Raw genomic sequence first — 14,365 nt, forward strand, 5'->3', positions numbered from 1 at the left:
CAGCAGGACACCGTGCACCTTGGGTGAGCCAAGTGTCTTTAATCTTCAGCTTATGCCAAAAGCGATCTGCAGAGCAAGGTGGGAAGGAGCTTGTGGGTTTCTTTCATCACTGGCAGAGAAATCAAAGCCAACACAGGGCCGTGAGCCATGCTTGGGTTTAGGCAGAGTCCTCAGGACCCACCACGTTTGCTCTCACTGTGTAACCTGTGTTTGTGCTGGTGATCAGGAAAAGGCTCTGCCCCCAAAACATGCATCGTCTCCAAGAAGGAGAGATCTCCCCAGACCCACACCCAGACACAGCTCCATGCCACAGGACAAAGCATCGTGCAGAGAGCAGATGGGGCACAAACTGAGGCAGAAGGCAATGTGATGGGAGCAACAGAGAAGCCCTAGCACGGGGTTAACCAGGAATCAGCAGAGGATTCCACATGGGTCAACTCATTAACGGCTCTCAAAAGTTAGGAAAATGATGAAATTGCACATTTCACACCACATGTCACAGGTTTATCACTGTGCCAACCTGTCCGCCCCCAGGCATCCACGAGTATTGTCGCTCTCCCTCCTGGGACGCCAGCACTGGCGTGGCCCTGAGGAGACAGGGAGCTGGGCTGAGGATACCAGAACATGCTCCCCCTCCAACCTGACCTTTATTTCCCAGCTCTGCTCCAGTGATAACCAGCAGTGGTGTGGCAGTGGGGGCATTTGGGTCATAATGGCCACATCCCACTCAATTCTGGGGAGACAGATAACAATGCGATAGCCAAGGGCTAATCCTAACCTGACCTCTATACAGTAAATAATGACATGTACCTCACCATTGAATCTTGTCAAATCACTGTCCCATTTACTACCAGACTTTGTTAAATCACAGCTTTATACCAGTAAACACCATCTGCCCAGAGAAGCTGTGGCTGCCCCATCCCTGGCAGTGCTCAAGGCCAGGTTGGACACAGGGGCTTGGAGCAAGCTGCTCCAGTGGAAGGGGTCCCTGCCCGTGGCAGGGGTTGGAGCTGGAGGAGCTTTGAGGTCCCTTCCAACACAAACCAGGCTGGGGTTCTATAAAACATATTTCTACTTCTCTTAGAAGCTAAGTGTGTCACTGCATCCGTGACTGGTTCAGAGGAGGCTGAAAGCAGCAGTGGACTGAGACACAATGTGAATGAGCCCAGAGCCTATAGAACATAGCACAGCCTCAGCCACGGAAGGGCAGTACTGGCTTTGCTTGGCATCAATCATTACAGAAATAGCAAAGGAGGCTGCTCAGAACTGGGAGAAAAAGGCAACAAGGTGATAAAAACCGTTAGCACCATGTACATGTGATGTTTCTGGAGCTGAGCAATCCAAAACGTTTTCCTCTGAGCAGCCCGAGGTCCCTGCAGCAGCTGTGGGGCAGCAGAGGCAGGAGCACACTGCAGCCTGGGGGCTCTTCTCCCCTTGTTCATCTTGCCCTGATTGAAAGGAGAAGTCTCCCCTATGACAATGCACTGAAGCTCATACTAGTTAAGATCAAGGAGGTCTTCAGGAGCAAATCTGGGCCGTTACCTGCTAGAAAACGGGTCTGTGGCTGCCCTCTTGGCCATGACACATCACTGCTTCCCAGGCATCCGCATCGCTTCTTTTCACAAGGAAAACTGCCACTTTTAGCTGCACAGGGATAAATCCGGGTGTAAGTTTTGACCTTGCTCGCTGCCAAAAAGAGTCTCTGGGGGCTGTGCTACAGGGATAACACTGAGGCTGTTATCCCGGATTGACTCTGCTGTTCCACCAGGAATAGATTCTGGACCTGTATCTGCAAACTGAACTCCGTGCTGGGGCTTCCCTGCGCGTGCAACAGAGCTGTCACTTCTGCTGCGTCCTGCCACCAATCTGCCTGGTGAAGAGGTGGAAGTGGGAAGAAGAGACCTTGGTTTATCATGGCCAGGTTAAGATGCAGCGAGTGAGCTGCTAGGAAAATACACTTTGCCTTGCGGAGCGGTCAGGTTGGATGTGGAAGCGACTGGCTGAAGAGCTGCAGGACCCTGAGCTACCACCTTTCCCACAGCTTCAGTCAGGCTGCAGTTTGCATTTCCTGCTATTTATGGACTTTTGACCTGTGCTACTCAGAGGAAAGGGCTCCATCTGCTCCATGTGGGCCTCCCGGGGGTCCTGCAGGGTCAGCTCCCCGCTTCACCGCTCCCACAGCACACAGGGTGGGGGGCTCACTGGAGCCACTGGTGTGCACGGGGCAGCTGGCAATGTTCAAGCATCTTCAGATGTGGATCTGCTTCCGGTGTGGGTCTTGCTGCAGCTCAGGCTTTGGGACATGGCGACACGCTGACAGATCTATGGCTGTCCTCTGTATTGACTTCAAGCCAGCAGCCCCAGCCTCCTCCATGCAGCAGACCAGGCAATCCAAGCACCCTTTATGGCATCCAGTCCAACCATTGCTCAGTCCGAGGCCCATTCCATACCCAACAAGATACACCTGCTGTCATTGATACCCATTGTCCCAAGAAATGACACCTCCTCATCCCCTCCATCCCCTGTGCCAGGGGCGGGCACCTCGCCCCTCCCTGGCTTCACCCAAGCACCCCACACACCCCTTCTGCCCTGCATCCCCTCCATGGATGTGAGGATGAGGTTCATGAGCGCCCAAGGGACCAAGGCCCTACCGCCATGCGATGCATTACAATCAGTGTATCAAAGAGAATAAAGCACAGACCTTTAAGAGCAAAGTCTTGAAGCTCTCTACAGGGGAGTTTTCAAAGGGAAGCAGCTTGCTTTCATATTTCTTTTACATAGAAGGTTTTACAGATTTTTGCCATGTTCAAAACAAAATGTTGGCTCAGATTTTAGATCAACTTCCCTTTGGAAAGCGCTAGAAAAAACCCGAGATGCTCCAGCTGCAGCTCCTGGGAGCAGGGGTGCGATCTCTCCCAGCCAGGATGCCTCCAGGAAAGGTGCTGAGGGAGCAGAGATGGACCCTTCAGTGCTGGCTGAGCCAGAAGATATCTTTTTCACTGAAGAATCCCCCCAGTGCCCCACCTGGAGAAGGAGACCTGGGCCACCCTGCGGTACTGCAGTGACCACACTGGGTACAACTGTGTCTTTGTGCCACTTACACCCCCCAAAATGGGTCAGCACCACTGTGGGCGATGCTACATCCAGTCTCCTTAAACACACCCTGGACAACCAACCTGCAGCTGACCCTGGGGCTGAGCATCGGTTGGACTTGAAGATCTGAAAGGTTTTTTCCAACCTACTTGGTTCTATGATTCTGTGGTGCAGGCCTTCACATCCCAGCTCAGCATCTGGAACATGGGAAGAATCAATTCCCCTGCAGCCAGGGCTGATGTGCAGTCGCAGGCTGCATGTGAGCCCCAGCACAGCACCGAACACCCAGGAGCTGCAGCGAGACTGGCTGCAAGGGGTCCTCATGAAGCACAGCACCAGCACTATCATACTGCAGGCTTACAGCAACAGCTTGCCCTCATTCGGCTTCCAGTGCAAAATGATTCTAATGGGAATGGAAAGTACTCAGCACATTCCCTACATAAATCCCAGCCTGGTTTGCACCAAAAGCAGCACCAAAGCAGGAGGATGAGTACAGGTCTGGAGGGCTGAGGAAAGGCAGCTCCAGCTCCTCCCATGCAGCCAGCACCCGTTTACAGCTGGTGCTAAACATCTCCAATCAAAATAGTTCCGAATTGTCTTAAAAGGTTACAAATACTAGAGCACAAAATTGGGACTTTTCCTGAATAAATGGGTCGCTATGGAGACGGGGCAGAAAAGTACCAGAGACTGCTGGGCTGCTCTGCACTTAATCCGTTTGCAGGAGAAGCGATTAATAAGGAACACCAGAGTCTCCCTCCTTGGGATCCGGGACATCCCAGTCTCTGAGGCATACCTGGGATATGGCACAACTCCCTCTCCCCCATACACACACTGAAGTGCCCCACAGCCATGGGTGACAAGACAGACGTGCATCCTCGACGCAGGATGCCCACTGCATCTTGGAATTATGGCTCATGTAAAAACGACTGGATGTGTGCCACATGCTCTTCCCATTAATGTGACACACTCGCCTCTCCACGGATTAAATTGCATTCCTGGAAAGCAGATACCTGGTGTCAAAGCAATGCCAGGAGAGGAAATATGACTGCTGGCTGGTTGCTGGCTGGGAGCTTGGAGGCAGCACCCAGGCACAGCAGGACAGCAACACCTTCACCTGCCATCCCTTTCCAGCCTGGGTGCTCCTGTGTCCAGCTCCCTGCTGGAGCCAGGCTGCACCTCCCCTGTGTCTGGTGGGAGAGCCATTGCTTCTTCCTTCTCTGTCACCCCAGGTCAAGACATTTCAGACAATTCTATCTGCCTTCATCCTCCAGAGCCTGTACATCTCACAGGGAAACGCGAAGAAAGGGTTTGAGGAAGCGTCCATTGACACCTGAGCGCTTCATGCAAGATTTAAACCCTTCATGAAGAGATCTAAGAAAAATTAATTTATGTCAGTAGAATTGCATGTGCTATTGCTTTGGCTCTGCCCAGAGCTCCCAGCTGGAACCGGCTCTGTCGTGTGCCCAGCACGGCAAACAGGCACTGCAGGAAGTTTCAAAGGGAATCACAGAATCCCAGCCTGGTTTGGGTTGAAGGGACCTTAAAGCTCACCCAGTTAAAACCCCCTGCCACGGGCAGGGACCCCTTCCACTAGAGCAGCTTGCTCCAAGCCCCTGTGTCCAACCTGGCCTTGAACACTGCCAGGGATGGGGCAGCCACAGCTTCTCTGGGCACCCTGTGCCAGCGCCTCAGCACCCTCCCAGGGAAGAGCTTCTGCCTAAGAGCTCAGCTCAGTCTCCCCTCTGGCAGGTTAAAGCCATTCCCCTTGGCCTGTCCCTACAGGCCCTTGTCCCAAGCCCCTCTCCAGCTTTCTTAGTCTCTTCAGGTATTGGAAGACTGTTACAAAGGATCCAGAGAGCTTTCACTTGCCTTGGATTGCTTTTCCTGGTGCTCCCTAGCTGTTTTGATGGTTTGGAGCTTTAATCCCCACCTATGCCCTGTGAGATGAAGGGCACGCAGCCAGCAGGGCAAGGCCACAGGCAAGGAAGGGATGTGAAAAGCCCATTTACATGAAGCCAAGCAGAAGCAGTCTTAAGGACAGGTGATTATAATCCCTCAGCACTTTCAAGGGTACATCTTTCAAACACTGCACAGGGAAAGGCTTTTTCTTTCTCTTTCTTTCCCCCAGCCTCTGCCCTGGGGACGAGCTCTTGGCAAGCACGAGGTCCAAGCTCAGCCCTGGCCGAAGGAATGCTGCAATGCACAAAGTCCACCTGAGGTGCAACAGGGAGCAGACGGCCCCAGCAACACGTGTGGGCATCCTGCAACATCCCACCAGCTCACCTGGACCTGCTCAGGAGGGTTTTCACTATCTCACAGGGATGTGGACGCTGTTCTGTGACCCAGCTCAGAGTTGGGCAGCTCATTCTCCAGAACTGACCATATTTACCATTGCCTTTCTAGCCACGCTCTGCTAAACACAGAAGGGGCAGGCACAAGGGCTCATCCCTCTTCAAGGTCACTGAGGGGGAGTCACAAAGGCACTGAAAGCCCTTCGTGGACAGAAAGTACCGTGAGGAAACATCTTGCATGCACACCCCCATGTGTCTGCTAAACAGCTAGCAAATTGCTGTCTCATACATTACACCTTGATGTAATTCTGCTTCATTCTATTTTATTGACAAATCCTTTTCCTAATTTATCACAGCAACGCTATAGAGAACAGCCCACGCTGAGGTGAGCACTGCCACCACCAAAGGCACCGGGTGAGTGTGTGTACACACACCGAGTAAAAGCCCACACGTACAAGATTCTTAATGAAATATGGTTTGTCAAAGCAAGTGAAAATATGAAGTTACCTTTGGTTTCCTTTCCCCAGTGCTACTGAGTCATGTGCATTCAGATCAATGAGAATAAGAGATGAAGGAGCTGTGCCTCGCTGTGTTGCGCCTCGGCCGAGATGGAGCAGCTAGTGGGGAAGAAGACACAGAGCATTATTTATGGCACATCCTCAGCACTACTTCAGTGATTAAATAATTAGGGAGAGAGATTAAAAATTACCCTAAACGAGCTGAATTTTAAGGGCTCCCTCCTCCCTACCTGTGCTGGCTGCTGAGATCTGAAATCATGCATTTTTATAGCAGCTGGCACATAAGATACGACAGCAGGATAAATACGTACATTTGCAATAGGACCAGAAACAAAACCCATCCCGTGTGTCTCTGGGTGACTTGGAGGGGTTGGGTCTGCTGCCTGCTCCGGGACCAGGAGATGGATGTGGAACAGGACAGCACAGGCAGACTGGAATGCCTGCTCAGAGGCGCTGCACTCAGGGCTTCAGAGTCCCAGCAGGGCTCTGGAGGAACAGGCCCAGCTCACAGGGGAGCAGTGACAGGGTGCCCTTCCCTGAGCAGATCTGGGTGTCCCCACATGGGTGCTCTGCTCCTGAATGCAGGAACAGCCAACCTGCAGTAGGAACAGGGAACTAAAAGGATGCTCTTGATGAGCCCAAACACTGTCAGACTGCCGGCATCCCATCTCCTCTGTACATGGAGACTGTGGGGAAGATGGAGACGGTGGGAAGGGACAGGGTGTGCTGGAAGCAATTTGAGCAGAGAGGTTGTGACTGGTGCCTGATCCACTGCCCACCAGGACCTCCATTCAAATTCAGCTCCTGGAAGAGTGGGGTGAGGAGCTGCCACCTTCCAGAGCCCCACGAGCAGCCCCTGTGCAGGGACCACTAGCCTCTGAAGACGTGTGCCCCAGCAGATGATAGCAAAGGGGTCAGTTATTAAAAGGTTAGTACAGCAATACCCTTAAACAGGGAAGAAAACTTCCTAATGCAAACATTACCCTATGCCTGGAAGAAAAATGAAAAATAAGGGGTTACTGTCTTCTTCCTACTCTTTTCCTTCCTATTTTAGCATTATATTTCAAGCTCTTAAGAAGTGGCGAATGCTCCATCCCCAGCAGTGTTCAAGGCCAGGTTGGACACAGGGGTTTGGAGCAAGCTGCTCTAGTGGAAGGGGTCCCTGCCCATGGCAGGGGGTGGAGCTGGAGGAGCTTTAAGGTCTCTCCCGACCCAAACTATTCTGAGAGTCTGTGACAACTGGGAACCTGGAGAGAGGCACCCCCGAGGTCAGCAATGCTGAGGCTGTGAGCTGTGAGCTGTGAGCTCCAGCCAGCCCCACACCGACCTTCCCAACCGGCCAGAAGCACAGACACATCAGAGGTGCCCACTGCTGTGTGCATACACAGAGCACAGAGACAGCAGCCTAAGACTGACAAAACCCCAAAGTTCTCACTCTTTCCCCTGCAAAGGAGATGAAGAAGTATTAGTTAGACAAAGCACTCAATGTCTAGATAGAAGACTGGTGGTCCCTTATCAAAGTGGGACCCCTACCTCTGTATCCATGCTACACCTCCTGGGCATGGCAGGAATGACAATCAAGTCCGTGTTTCCCTTCCCAACAGGGTATGATGTCCTGACACAGAACATGAGAAAAACTTGATGGGTAGAGTGCAGATGGGCATGAACCAGAGGCAGATAAAGCCAATAAGACACGGTTACATGTCTGTGGCCCTGTGAGCAAGCCCAGGTAGGTGGGCCAGCGCTGGGTCACGCCAAAAGGAGAAGTGCTTCCCTCCTTGCATCCTCTCTTCACCTTTCTGTACGTGCACAGATTTTTCCCACTTTGGGTCCTGTTGGTTTGTGTTCCCACTCGTTTCAGCTGCCAGAAGCGCTGAGCTGCTTTGGCACATGGGTGTTTAAAGTGAATGCCTTTTGTCCCTCTGCTCGAACACATCCACCCCGCGCTGAGGCTGATAAAGGCAGCAGCAATTTCCTGCTAAGTGGCTAATCCAGGGCAAATCATAATGATTCATCAGAGGAACGAGTGGCTGTGGCTGGCAGAGGAGCTGCTCTCCACATCCAACCCGGCATTTTCACGCAGCAAACTCCCCTTTTCTGAATACCTTTTGGTACTTTAATATTCCACAGATTTTTTTAAACACCAGCAAAGCCAAAAATCTGGAACATCTCACAGCGAGCCACAAACTTCCTGAGAAAATCGCACATTTTGCCTCAGCCCCTGGTGAGAAAGGGCCTGTAGGGAGGTTCTGGGCTGCCAGGGCATATGTAGTTTGCAAGTTATTAATAATTAATACATAATTCCTAGTAGAGACCTTCTGAAGCAGCGCTGGATTGTGCAGAGCCTCCCCAGAACAGAGCCGCGCTGCGCAGCCCGGAGCACGGCTGTGCACTGGGTATGGTACAAAGTGACACTTCCATCCGCTCCCCCTACATGAGGCCTTTCAGACCTCCGCCAAATACCTTTGGTTTTTGGCAGTTGGGCAGCATTTTGCCACAATATTTTTATACAGGGCTCCATCTGCGGACTGCAAAAGCAACTCGAGGAACACCAGACTTAAATGGGGGCACAAGAACAGCTTGCTCACACATACACAGACCAAGCAGGCTGGGAGAACAAAGAGCGTTTGGGTATTGACTCAAAGTCAAATCAGAAAGGGAATTTAGGAACTGATTTTTCAGCTAGCTGGAGTCACTGATACTCAGATGGGGTGAGGAGAAGCTCCCCATGACCCGGCTTCAGTGTGCCCTTCAGCCCAGAACCCCCCCGTGTGCGGGGCTGCACCCCCAGAGCGTGAGCAGCAGCTCAGGGAGGGGATCCTGCCCCTCTGCTGTGCTCTGGGGAGACCCCCCCTGCAGCCCTGATCCAGCTCTGGGGCAGCAGCACAAGAGGGACGTGGAGCTGTTGGAGCGAGGCCAGAGGAGGCCATGGAGATGCTGCGAGGGCTGGAGCAGCTCTGCTCTGGAGCCAGGCTGAGAGAGCTGGGCTGGGGCAGCCTGGAGAAGAGAAGGCTCCTGAAGGGGAGACCTGAGAGCAGCTCCAGTGCCTGAAGGGGCTGCAGGAAAGCTGGAGAGGGGCTTGGGACAAGGGATGTAGGGACAGGCCAAGGGGAATGGCTTTAAGCTGCCAGAAGGGGAGACTGAGCTGAGCTCTTAGGCAGAAGCTCTTCCAGCCCAAACCTGAGTTTATGATACCTGGCAGGAACCAGAACCTTTCCATCCCTGATGGATGCAGCTGCCTGCAGTGAAAGCCTCTGCCAAAAAGGTGTGAGTTGCTCAGCTGCTCACTTCACTGCTAGAGTGACAAGGCACATCAGCAGGAAGGGCAAGAAACTGACTGCAGTAAATCCCCACATTGCATTCCAAGTCTTGGGACATAAAACAGGAAAAAACTCACTACTACCTGAGAATACTGACGTAAAACTGGAAAAGACAACCAGTGCCTGCGAATTAGACAAACTGAACTGTAGCAGCAAGCACACGGTAGAAATCCATACCCCACATAACTCCTAGAAGGAGCTGAAGAGCTACTTCACCAAAGGCAGGTCTTTCAGCAGAGGAGCTGCTGGGGTGATGGGTGTCTGCACCAGGAGGCACTGAGCACCCATCAGAAAAGACAGAGACATTCAGTGCAGCACCAGTTAAACTGGGGAGACCCTTTCGTGTCTCTGGAGGACATGGTGGCCAGGCCAGTGCTACCAGGGCTAAGGAAGGAGGAAAGAAAATCTGTAGACCCCAAATAATCCATCTCACAGGCTTAGAGCTGCCACTCTGTAAACCCTGCACTGGCCAGGTCCTGTGCGGCTCCTCAGCAGCACTGACCTCCAGAGCTTCAGCTGCAGGTTCAACCTCTAATCAGTACCTTCCACTCACTGCCACTCGTCTCAAGACACAGTTTTGTCATTACTTTTTAAACCTGAAACGTGTCCCTGTGTCTCCTCACATCCACAACATCATCTCAGGATGAGAAACAATAAAGCTGGAGGCAGAATAATAAACTCTGATTCCCCAGGAGCTGTCTGGAGCTTCCCAAGCCCCCAGCAGGAACTCTGAGCCTTTCCCCACGCTCCACCTCTCACACCACCAGGTTGTCTATTTGCAGCTCTCGCTCACAGACACGCATCAGACCAGGCTGTCAGCTTGGCTCACAGGAAGATCTTTGAGACAAAAAAACCCTGCAACTGATGCTACCAAAGAGCTGAGTGCCAGTGATGGGTAGTGGGGATGGGTGGCATAAGACAGGCTGCTGTGGGGAGAGCATCAGGCAGCACCAAGCAAAGGTGTGCTCTGAAACCCCCAAACCCCCCATTTTTCATGCAAAGCATAAGCCTGAGGCAGCTTTATTCTTATTTCATCAAAGATAAATACAGCTGCTCACAGTGCTTGGATTTATTGTGTGCGCTTCAGGTCCCAAGCATTCCCACACAGAAGCAGAGCAGCATCCTTACTACAAGATAAACCTGGATTTCTGATGCAGTGGCATCTGCTCTGCAATAGCTTTAAATTAAGTGGTTGCCATGGGAACAGATGCTCCCACACTGCTGGGTCTGCCTCATGCTGCCACTCTGCTCACAGCCCAGGTGGGTTTCAGGTTAACCCCCTACCACTACTTCATCTTGACTAACAGAGCTGGACTGAAGCACCAAACCTCCAGCTCGAGCCTAGGATTGACTGGGTGCTGCTTGCTGCTGAGCTGCTCTGGGGTAGGGGTTAGGCTTGATGATCTTAAAGGTCTTCTCCAACCTGGTTGATTCTGTGACTCATTTTAGAACAAGTGTTTCTGGATTCAGGCTATTTTTGGTACCCCAAGCTCCTCCTCGATGCACTGCCAAAGCATGCTGAGGACCTGGAGAACACCTTGCTCAAGTGCCACTGCATTTTGTTCCTGTGTTGTCAAAGCACCCGGAGCAGGTCTTACAGGCCTGTGCTGTCCACAGGCACTTACCCAGGACCTGAGGAGTGATGCTGTCCCACAGGTGATGGTTTGCGCTGTTTTGATCCACCCAGCATCCTGGTCCTTGTGTGGGGGCTGATTTCAACATAAAATCACAGAATAGTTAGGGTTGGAAAGGACCTTAAGATCATCCAGGTCCAACCCCCCTGCCATGGGCAGGGACACCTCACACTAAACCAGGTCACCCAAGGCTCTGTCCAACCTGGCCTTGAACACTGCCAGGAATGGAGCATTCACAACCTCCCTGGGCAACCCATTCCAGTGCCTCACCACCCTCACAGGAAAGAATTTCCTCCTTAGATCCAATCTAAACTTCCCCTGTTTCAGTTTTAACCCGTTACCCCTTGTCCTGTCACTCCAGTCCCTAATGAAGAGTCCCTCCCTAGCATCCCTATAGGCCCCCTTCAGATACTGGAAGGCTGCTCTGAGGTCTCCACACAGCTTCTCTTCTCCAGGCTGAACAGCCCCAACTTCCTCAGCCTGTCTTCATACAGGAGGTGCTCCAGCCCCTGAGCATCCTCGTGGCCTCCTCTGGACTTGTTCCAACAGTTCCATGTCCTTTTATGTTGAGGACACCAGAACTGCACACAATGCTCCAGGTGAGGTCTCACAAGAGCAGAGCAGAGGGGCAGGATCACCTCCTTTACCCTGCTGGTCACACTCCTTTGGATGCAGCCCAGGATACGGTTGCTTTCTGGGCTGCAAGCGCACACTGAAGCCGGCTCATGTTCATTTTCTCATCGACCAACACCTCCAAGTCCTTCTCCTTGTCCTGCTCTGAATCTCTTCTCTGCCCAACCTGTAGCTGTGCCTGGGATTGCTCTGACCCAGGTGTAGGACCTTGCACTTGGCATGGTTAAACTTCATGAGGTTGGCATCAGCCCACCTCACAAGCATGTCTGAACACATCACATCTGAACAGCATCACTGCAGTGTCTGCAAACCGTTTGTGGTGTTTGGCATTTGAAATTTAAAATGCTTTCCCAGACTCTTCTCCAGAGAAACATCCGCTCCTGCCGAAGGGAAAGGGAAAATCCAGTTTCTTCTCAAATAAAACACTAAGGATCTGTCAGCAAGGAGGTGTGAAATGGCCCCTGTCATGCCACCTGGCAGAGCAGCCCACCAGACACAGCAGGGCAGCGGTCACTGCTGCGTGGATGTCACCCATGGCAGCACCAGGTCCAGAGGGGAGGAGAGCCCCAGGTGCCCCCAGCCAGCCAAAGGGGCAAAAGCTGCTCTCGGTTAACCCCAGTGAGGAAGGCTCAGCACACACTTTCCAGCTGCATTTTCCCCAACATCTGACCTCAAAACACTCTCCCAGTTCTGGTTTTGCTGAGGTGTCATCATTAAGACCATGCCTTTGTTAACGTAAGCCAAAGAAAACTCCCAAAGCTACTTTTCAGAGGATGTTCTGGCTCTCCAAGGCGCACACACTATACTACAACACATACAATGTCACTGCTAGGATTTCACCCAATTGCACTAACCAGGCAAGGAAAAGCTTCCCCAGAGAGTCACAGGTTATCCTGGGCAGCGACATTGCAAACTTCCACTGCAGAAGCAGCCAGTATAGTTCATGTTATATGTGTCTGAAGAAAGAGACTACATTCTGTATCCTCTAGGGGTTGCTTCACAATATCAGCAGCAGTTCCCACATCTCAAGGTTTCACCAAACCCACCTTTTCCAGGGAAGGCACCAGACACTTCCAGTCATTTCTGGAGAGAACACATATATGGGGCACTTCTGATTCATAAGTAGTTACCCTGCAAGTACAAGTGGAGTAAGCACCTCTTAACAATTGCTACCTAACTGCTCTTTCCATAAGCTTTTGGTGATGGTGATGCTGGTGGCCAGGCTGACAGAGGACCAGAGAGAGCCATGCTCCTCAAGGCACAAAAGGAGATAGGAAACAAAACACACCAGGCAGACATAAGCCTGCTTACTCCAGCATGGCTGGAACTGGACATCTTAAAGGATGCTGAGAGCTCAAAGAAAAGCAGGTTCACTGCTGCTGGACCAGGCTGGTGGCGGAACTCCTCCTGAGAGCACAGTACATACAATGGCAGGAGAGCACCACTAAAAGCAGGGAGGGAAAACCAACCTATTATCACTCCTTTGCACTTCTTTCTGTTAAAGAGGAGATTCTTTCCTGGGTTGATCGATTCCCAAGACTTTTCTCAGCAGCAATCCTAAGGGCAGAGCTCAGCACCCAGCTCCCCAGCCCAACTCCAGGCCGAGCTCTGCAGCACTGCCTCAAATAACCTGACAGTCATATTGCTACAAACGTGAAACCACGGACACTTGGGCAAGGGATAATTTCAGTTGGGAAGAAAAATGCTGCTCAAAGTTATGAAGTTTATGAATAAGCTTCATCCTTATTTGAACAGGTTTTGTCACACACATTATTCACACACAGCAGCACCAAAACACAGCAGAAAGGGAAGGCCAAGAACGCAGCCAATGCAGCTTGTGCAAAGCACTGTACAATTAGAAGTTAACACCAAACCTGAGCACAAAACCAGGATCTATTAATAGGCTTCTTAAGTTTTCATAGAGGAAGATGAACTCTTCCTATAGCAAACTCCTTAGTATGCAAAAATGTCCTTGCCTTCACAGCACCCTCTAGTACACCCATCAAGATGTCTCTATCAATGGCACAAGGCACTCTAGCTTGTCACCAACTCCTGCACCACTCCCCACCTCTGCTTTTCCAACATCCATCTGCTCCAACATCTTGACCTTCCTTTTATCACCCAAGCCCCACAACCTACACAACACTTCTTGTGGTGTGCCCTCTTCTTGGGGGATCACCCTCTTCCATTGTGAGCCTCGCTGTGCCGCTGAGCAGCTTCACAGCAGCAGCTCTGGATACTGCCGGCAGTGAGTTACCCACAGCACTGTGCACAGCTGGAGATGAGTGCAGGTGTTGGTCCATGAGACCTGGCTTCAATGTGCCCTTGAACCCAGAACCCCCCCGTGTGCGGGGCTGCACCCCCAGAGCGTGAGCAGCAGCTCAGGGAGGGGATCCTGCCCCTCTGCTGTGCGCTGGGGAGACCCCCCCTGCAGCCCTGATCCAGCTCTGGGACAGCAGCACAAGAGGGACGTGGAGCTGTTGGAGCGAGGCCAGAGGAGGCCATGGAGATGCTGCGAGGGCTGGAGCAGCTCTGCTCTGGAGCCAGGCTGAGAGAGCTGGGCTGGGGCAGCCTGGAGAAGAGAAGGCTCCTGAAGGGGAGACCTGAGAGCAGCTCCAGTGCCTGAAGGGGCTGCAGGAAAGCTGGAGAGGGGCTTGGGACAAGGGATGTAGGGACAGGCCAAGGGGAATGGCTTTAAGCTGCCCGAGGTTGAGGAGACTGAGCTGAGCTCTTAGGCAGAAGCTCTTCCCTGTGAGGGTGCTGAGGCGCTGGCACAGGGTGCCCAGAGAAGCTGTGGCTGCCCCATCCCTGGCAGTGTTCAAGGCCAGGTTGGACACAGGGGCTTGGAGCAAGCTGCTCTAGTGGAAGGGGTCCCT

General features: G+C 52.3%; 1 long non-coding RNA gene across 2 annotated transcripts in view; it reads right to left on the minus strand.

Moving 5' to 3' along the window:
• Positions 1-14,365, minus strand: part of LOC130593793 (uncharacterized) — a 72,275-nt gene that overhangs the window by 29,114 nt on the left and 28,796 nt on the right. For both annotated transcript variants that reach the window (XR_008970873.1, XR_008970872.1), the window contains exon 2: positions 5,892-6,001. This is a non-coding gene — a long non-coding RNA (uncharacterized LOC130593793). The remainder of the gene's footprint in view (positions 1-5,891; positions 6,002-14,365) is intronic.

Source organism: Pezoporus wallicus, unplaced genomic scaffold (assembly GCF_028554395.1).
Source record: "Pezoporus wallicus isolate ANWC-B61680 ecotype Strahan unplaced genomic scaffold, APGP_CSIRO_Pwel_v1 contig_11395, whole genome shotgun sequence".
Taxonomy (NCBI): Eukaryota; Metazoa; Chordata; class Aves; order Psittaciformes; family Psittacidae; genus Pezoporus; species Pezoporus wallicus.